At 39.5% G+C, this 7,376-nt stretch overlaps 1 protein-coding gene and 2 pseudogenes across 6 annotated transcripts in view; 2 read left to right on the forward strand and 1 right to left on the reverse strand.

The window, feature by feature from the left end:
- NRXN3 (neurexin 3) overlaps window positions 1-7,376 on the forward strand; it is a 1,437,186-nt gene that overhangs the window by 995,180 nt on the left and 434,630 nt on the right. The gene's annotated exons all lie outside the window — the stretch shown is intronic.
- LOC112473813 lies at window positions 3,264-3,382 on the reverse strand (annotated as a pseudogene).
- Window positions 3,489-3,602, forward strand: LOC112473884 (annotated as a pseudogene).

The raw sequence follows: 7,376 nt of genomic DNA on the forward strand, positions 1-7,376 counted from the left end.
AGAGAGAGAGAGAGAGAGAAAGTACTGCACAGTTTAGTTGTTTTGTTATTGTCATCATTGAGACGTTGTGACTATATTTGATTTAGGTGAATATGCATACTCTTTTATAGTCTCAGATGAGGACATATGCTGTTTAGATGGGTGAGCTTGTGTGTATTTTATAGTGACACACGGTTTTAGTTTTGTTACCCATTTGCATGGCTGCCTTCCACTGCATTTACTCCACATGAGTGGACTTGTGTTAACGATACAGGAATCATCAGATCTCAGAACTACACTGCTGAAGGTGACCTTAATTCCAGTGCTCACCCATCCTTACCTCTTCTGTAATAAAAAGATTCTAATTGGTTTGCTTGTCTTTGATTTTAGTTTTCTTTGTAGTCTTGGTCATACCAAAATTCTGCTTAGAAATTGGCATGGTCTTTAATTTACCAGCCTTATTCCCTGCCACTTACCAGTGGCTACAGCCCATACCCAGCTCTTCTTGGCCCCTCAGCAAGCCAGGCACAGTCAGGCTTACACCTTCTTTATGCTGTTTCCTGTGCTGAAAGTATCTGGTGAACTTCTATTCTTCCTTTAAGATCAGACTCCAGTGGCACCTCCCTTATAAACAAGTTGATTGATGGATTGTTTTATTGATTCTCCCATTTCAGAGACAGAATGTGAATGCCTGCTGAAACTTTCTCTAAACAGATTCAAGTGTTGCGTCCTCTGGGTTTGCTCACCACTTGGTACTCACAGTCCTAACTAATCCACACTGGGTTCTAATTATTTGGGCTGCCTCCCTTAATGGACTGCCAGGTCCTTGTGAGCGCAGAGTTGATTTCTTATTTATTTCCCTGTTCACGGTATCTAGAGTAGTGTCTGGCATATAGTAGGGGCCCACTAAATGTTCATTGACTAGAAGAATGATTTGTTTGCCAGGAGCCCTTCTTGGAAGGTACTAAGTAGGGCGCCTCTTTGCATGTATAATGGCCAACCTTTCTTCTCTGTTATCTAACATAGCATCCCAAAGTAGATAAACTAGAGTTTTATCCTTACCAGCCATCTTTTGCTTATCCCCATCCCGCTTTCCTAGCACTCCCCTGCACCCTCCTGCTGCGCGCAAAGCTCCAACCTTGGGAAAATACCATGCAGTGTTTTCATTCTAAAGGGGAACAATTGAAAGCATTTCTCTGGTAATTTAAGCACACAGCAGCTACCTTTGCAAAAGCCTTGTTGCTAAATTATTCCCTCAGCTACTCTTTTGCAGTAAGGGAAAGAAAGAAAAAACACTGGAGGGAAGAAAGGAACTCTAGCAAGAAAAGAGACTGTTTTCTTTGGGGTTTAGCCTTATTCCTCTCCACATCCTCTCCATTCAGTAACTGTACGGCTCCTGGTGTGGCACGTTCTGCTACTTTTCCTTTTAATGTTTTAAATGCCACAAATGCCTGTCATAAAGCACCTTCTTAATTATGCAGAAGTAGCTCTGAATGGTTAGTTAGCAGCGCTATTGCAATTACTGCACTTTTTCAGGTCTGCTGCTGTTTTATGGGACACTGTTTTCTAAGTTGCTGATTAAGATGATATAGTGGGCGGAGTCCTTTTCACCATTGGAGAGAGGCCTCAGAAGGCAGGGATAATGAGTCCTCAGGAAGGAGTTTATGGCCTGATAGGAATTAAGGAGTGGAGCCGAGGAGGGGTTTGAAGAGAAATACTCATTTGTTTACAAATGAGACCACCTAGTCTTTTTCAGCTGTCCCCTCTGTCCATTCCTGATGCTGAAATTGTTAGAGACACATCCATGGTGGTTCTCGGAGGGAAGTCCTGATCTCAGCTGGACCTAATATCCTGATGCTTTTAGACATCCTTGTGTAGTAAGAGTCTTATGCCGGAGTTCAAATGCTGGCAGGGAAATTTAAGAGCCATGAAGATTTGAATCGCTTTAACTTGCTGTATCCCTACCGGTTTTTTTTGTTTTTTTTTTTAACCAGATGTAAATAATGCTGTATGCCCATTTTGAACCTTGAAGGCTATGCTTCTAGTATTGTTTTAGGTACTAAATGAAAAAAAAAATATATATGTAAACTTGAAAGCAACGTGCTATTGTAAAATAGTTTATTCATTCATTCATAAATATTTATTCAGTTGAGTTACTGCTATGTCCTAGGCACCATGCAAAACCCAGGGGATGAGACAGGAAATAATACCATCCGTGCTTTAAGAGAAATGATGTTCTAGTCAGGGATACTGACATTAAACCCATCAGGAAATAGGTATGTACTTTCAAGTGGTGATGAGTTCTCTGAAAAAAAATTAAGTAGGATGAGGGACTGGACACTGTGCTGGGGATGCTATTTTGGAAGGAATGGTCAGAGAAGGCGTCTCTTTGGAAGTGCCATTAAAGCAGGTGCCCGAATGAAGAGAGGCAACGAGCCGTAAGAATACCCAGGAAGAACATTCCACATTGAGGGGATGTAATCACCCTGAAACAGGAATGCACTTGGCTTATTTGAGGAACAGCAAGGAGGCTGGTGGCTAGAGCACAGTGAGCCAGCACAAGGTGGACGATGAGGTCCAAGCGATGCCCAGGGCCGTATTGTGTATGGCCTTGTAGGCAAACTGAAGGACTTTGGATTTAATATAATCTTATTTACATTTTAAAAGAATTATCCTGTCAGCTGAGTGCCAATTATACTATAAAGAGGCAAAGGGGAAGAAAAGACAAACTGAGGAAGCTATCACTGGAATTCAGGCAAAAGTTTTTGTTTTACGGTGATGACGTGGATGTGTTACAATATTATTTTGCTGTTCTCTGCTTTCACAAGTATTCTCTTCTTAAAGTAGCAGAGTTTGAAGCTGCGACTTGGACCTAACAATGAATCATTACCGATTTTGAAATTAATATATAGAATAATATTCTTAAATTTTTTGGAAACCGTCATATAAAATATTGAAGGAGGGTTGGTCTTATTTTACATCTATTTATTTATTAGACATTCAAGTGGAGAGAAGGCTTTGGGACCATGGGGCCAAATAAATACTAGCAGCCCTGCCCACCAGACTGTGATTGAGAGTTAAGGTTATCCAACCTCCATGTTGCCAGGGCCTCCCTTCCCTAGCTGGGTGGCAAAAAACCGAAGCAGTGGAAGAGGAGCGCTTTTTTTTTTTTTTAGGCAAGGCAACCCTTGGTTGACCTCACAGATTGCAAGGACCTTGTCAGCTTACAATCTCTTATTTTTTAAAATTTTTAAAATTTTTATTTTATTATTTTTTATTTTTTACGCCTACAGCACACAGTCTTCCTAGGTGGTCTCCTATTCAAATACTAACCAGGCCCGACCCTGCTTAGCTTCCGAGATCAGATGGGATCGTACTTGTTCAGGGTGGCATGGCCGTAGACGAGGAACACTTTTCTAATAGATATAAAGAACTGTACTGTTTCTCCATCAAAATGGTGATTACAGATACAAGGGACTTGTGTTACAGTCTAAAAGGTTTTTATTTCCGTCTACGGCCACCCTGAACAAGCCCGATCTCGTCTGATCTCAGAAGCTAAGCAGAGTCAGGCCTGGTTAATACTTGGATGGGAGACCACCTAGGAAGACCAGGTACTGTAGGCGTAAAAAAAATAAAAAATAAGGGATTGTAAGCTGACAAGGTCTTTGCAATCTGTGAGGTCAACCAAGGGTTGCCTCACCTAAAAAAATAAAAGGTTTTTATTTTCAAGAAAAGGGATTTATTGGCACTATGGGACGTGTGGATCTGTGTGTGTAAGCGTGTGGATATACTTGCACTGAGCAACTGTTTTACTTTGCTTTTTTCCTTTCCATTAAAGGAAGTAATTTTGCAGGAAAATAGCATGACATTCCTGGCACGAGTTGATTTTTTGTTGTTCAGACTAGGTTCAGCAAAAAATGCTGAAGTTAGGTTTGCTTGTGTTTTCTCTGTACTTTATTTCTGTGTGATCATGTCCATCTTTTAACAGGCATCTTGAGAGAAGGTTTATGCCATATTTTGTAGTCTTTTTACTCCTTTTACTAAGAAAGAGGTATCCTAGAAGCAAGGAAGGAAATATATATATTTATATACTTATATATACTTCTCTATCTGTAGCTTAAATATGAATTATTAAATGCATGAGCGAGGGCAGGCAATGGTAAGGACTTGAGGTGTGCGTGTGTGTGTATCGCCCCCCCCCACTACTATTTGGTTATATAACTTCCACAGCTGCTCTTCTGTATTCAGTTAAGATGATCTGCCATATCTAGGACCCCCTTCTATGTTGCCGTCAGTCATTGTCTTCCATTCCCAAACTAGCCCCCTATCTGTCACTTAGCATTGGATACCTCATAATGCTTTTTATCCTTTTTGTGCAGTTGTCATTTCTAGCCAAAGGGCCATCAGCTTTTTTAGGGAAAAGACCATAATGTGTGCCTTCTCATGTGCCCCAGGTCTGATCAGTTCTGGCTCTTTGGTTGCAAGCAACAGAATTGGCTCAGACTACCTTAAGTAGGATAGGAATTGATCAAAAGCCTTTTTGAGTAGCTCCCAGAATCAAGCCAAAGACTAGAGGAAAGATTTCCAAAAAGAATCAGATAACCTGGGGAGGTCTAGGTAACAGAAAATAATTAGTAACTTTTTCAGGCTATTGTTGCCAGAACGCATAGACTTTAATCACTCCCCACCCCCTCATCTCCATTCTTGAAATACTCTGCTGTAACCTCAAAGGTGTCAGGTAATGTACTGATCCTTAGGGAAGAACAAAGAAGTCACCTTTTCAAGTTTGCCAAATCTATGAACAATGAGAAAGAGATGTAATTACCCCCCAAAAAATTGAGTCGCTGGGTGGCCCTGAACAACTGTCCATACAATATCACGTGTACTCTGATGTCCATTGTTAGAACTCTGTACAGGTCTGGTGGCAGTGAGGTTGACAGTGATGATGATGATGATGGTGATGATGAGAAAGAGTTATAAAAATTTCTGCTTTTTTGAGAAAATTATCACAAAATGTCCTTACAGTCAGAATGGCAAATAAGTGGTATGGCCAGTCAACATCTTAATATTAGTTAATATTAGGCTGGCCATCCTTTCTTGTGGATACCTAGGTTCTAGCAATGCTTTCTCAAAGGCCATACTAATTAACAGTGTTATGCTGTATAAAACAGGTGCTGTATTCACTGAATAGGAGTGCATAGGCTAGAAACAAGGACAGCTACTTGAATCACCTGTACTATGTCCCTTTCAGCCCTGGAGGCATAATTGAAGCATTGTCTTAGTTGTCACTTTTGTGATTTTCATTCTCATAATTTCACTTTATGGTAGCTGGATTATGAACAATCCCAAGGTCAGATTTGTGTAGAAACTGGTATATTTTATTATTTACAAAATTTTACTATTGATATGATACATCCTGATCACCAATATTCGTACAGCACTTTACCCCATCACTATAGTTTTATTTTTTTCCTTGTGACCTTGGCCACATACTTTAAATTCCTTAAGAAAATACTCTGCCATTAAAAATGCTTCATTTTTTAAGAAATGACAGGCTAAAGATGTTTTTCTTCTAGTTCTGTCATATCGTTTCTATTCCCTGCATTGAAATTGCCTGGACTTAAGTTGCCTCTATAGTTAGCGGAAACATTATTTTAAGAACAATTTAAATTGGACCTCATTGTGAAACTGGCTACTGACTCTGAGTCGGGACCTTCTTTTGGAGGGAGGTAATTAAATATTCTTCATTGATGCTATTTTAAATGTGTTGAATGAAAGGAGTTAATTATACAGCAGGGAACATGGCAGACTTCTGACTAATAATGAGCTCTATGTTTAATATCTTCATCTTTGTTAGACTCATTAAAGTCGTTCAAACCAATCGGATGGCTTGAAGTGAACGTAGACTCATAACTAACCAAATACAAATGGAAATCTCTCACAGATGCAGGGGCTCATATCTCTAATGATGACTTCAGGGAAGGGATGCAGATATATTGCTTTGTTCTGTGCAGTACAATCTGTTTCGATTGGCCTTCTATTGTGATTATGGGGAGAGGAAAAGAGCAAGCCCAATTGTTATGAAAGATTGCATCTGTTAAAAATGGGCTGATGTGTGTGCAAGAAAATTATAAGAGGAGTTGATTTGTTTTCCTCAAATCTTTACATGGCCAATCTCTTTAGAGTCTGGTACAATATGGAAATTTTTGTTCTGCTAAATCCTCACAAGACATGTGTTAATTCTGCATCTTGGGATACACAGGAACTGCTAGAGGACCAAGTGTGCTCCTAAACCCTACATCTGCTGTTAAACTCACCAGGAGACATGTGGACTCTTGAGATCAAGTTTCCCATATTCTATTACTGGTTTCCTCTGTGTATTTAAACAAATTTTGTAAACTCCCAGATATTTAAGGTACTTCTTCTTAAACCTCTCCTCCCTTTTGATTGCTGTATGAAACAGCATGTGGCTGTATTCTTATTTCTAGGACTCCCAGAGTTCTATTCTGTCCTTGATGTATTGGAGATTGTAGCGTTGACTTGCCAAGTACAAGAAGATCAAAGAAACTTTCTTCTTCCATTCCTTCTTGAATTCTCCAAGGGAGTCCTTTCACCTGCTTCGGGGAGGGGGAGCATTAACAATGATTGGCTTTGAGATCAATCAGTCTGTAGCTGATCTTCACATGTGAGAGTTGGGAGACATTGAAGAATAAGTAGGGTGGGATTACCAAGTTCTCACATGAGTCCAGGCAGCTGGTGTGTGTTAAGCGGGGAGTGAGTGCTAGCACAGAACAACAGCCACCATGGAAAAGGAAAAAGATAAACTTGGATTAAAATCTTAGCTCTGACTTTTACTAGTTTTTCATGTGTCCTGGACCATCATCCCTGGACCATAAGCCCATTATATAATCTTTAAAATGGGGATAAAGCAATCTCTGCTTTGCAGTATTGCTTTAAGGATTTATTGATATAATTTGTGTAAAGCACATAGTCCAATGCTCAATTATTTTATCACTTGTTATTAGAAATGTGATGGTTACAGATTGTTTTTTATTTAAATAAATCCAATTAAAATCTTTCATTTTTATTTTTCGGAGCCTTCTAAGCACTGTAATTTTCCTCTGAGTCTTACTGTTCATCCCAACTGGAGATCTAAGATAACTGTCTTCTTTGTGTTTGTTAATTACTTGACATGTTTCTTCTCGAATTAAGGAAAAACGTTTATTTCCTAGTCACTATTTAGAATGAAAATGTGAGACTAAGTATTTATTTAGCAAAGCACAGTAGAATAAGGAAGAAAAATTGGGCATTCTATGGGGGAGATTTCTTTGAGAAAGATAAATTCCTCCCCTTTTTGGAGGGGGGAGAATTAATGAGGTGAGTGTCAGCTGCCCCCT

Source organism: Pteropus alecto, unplaced genomic scaffold, assembly GCF_000325575.1.
Source record: "Pteropus alecto unplaced genomic scaffold, ASM32557v1 scaffold8, whole genome shotgun sequence".
In the NCBI taxonomy this organism is placed as follows: Eukaryota; Metazoa; Chordata; class Mammalia; order Chiroptera; family Pteropodidae; genus Pteropus; species Pteropus alecto.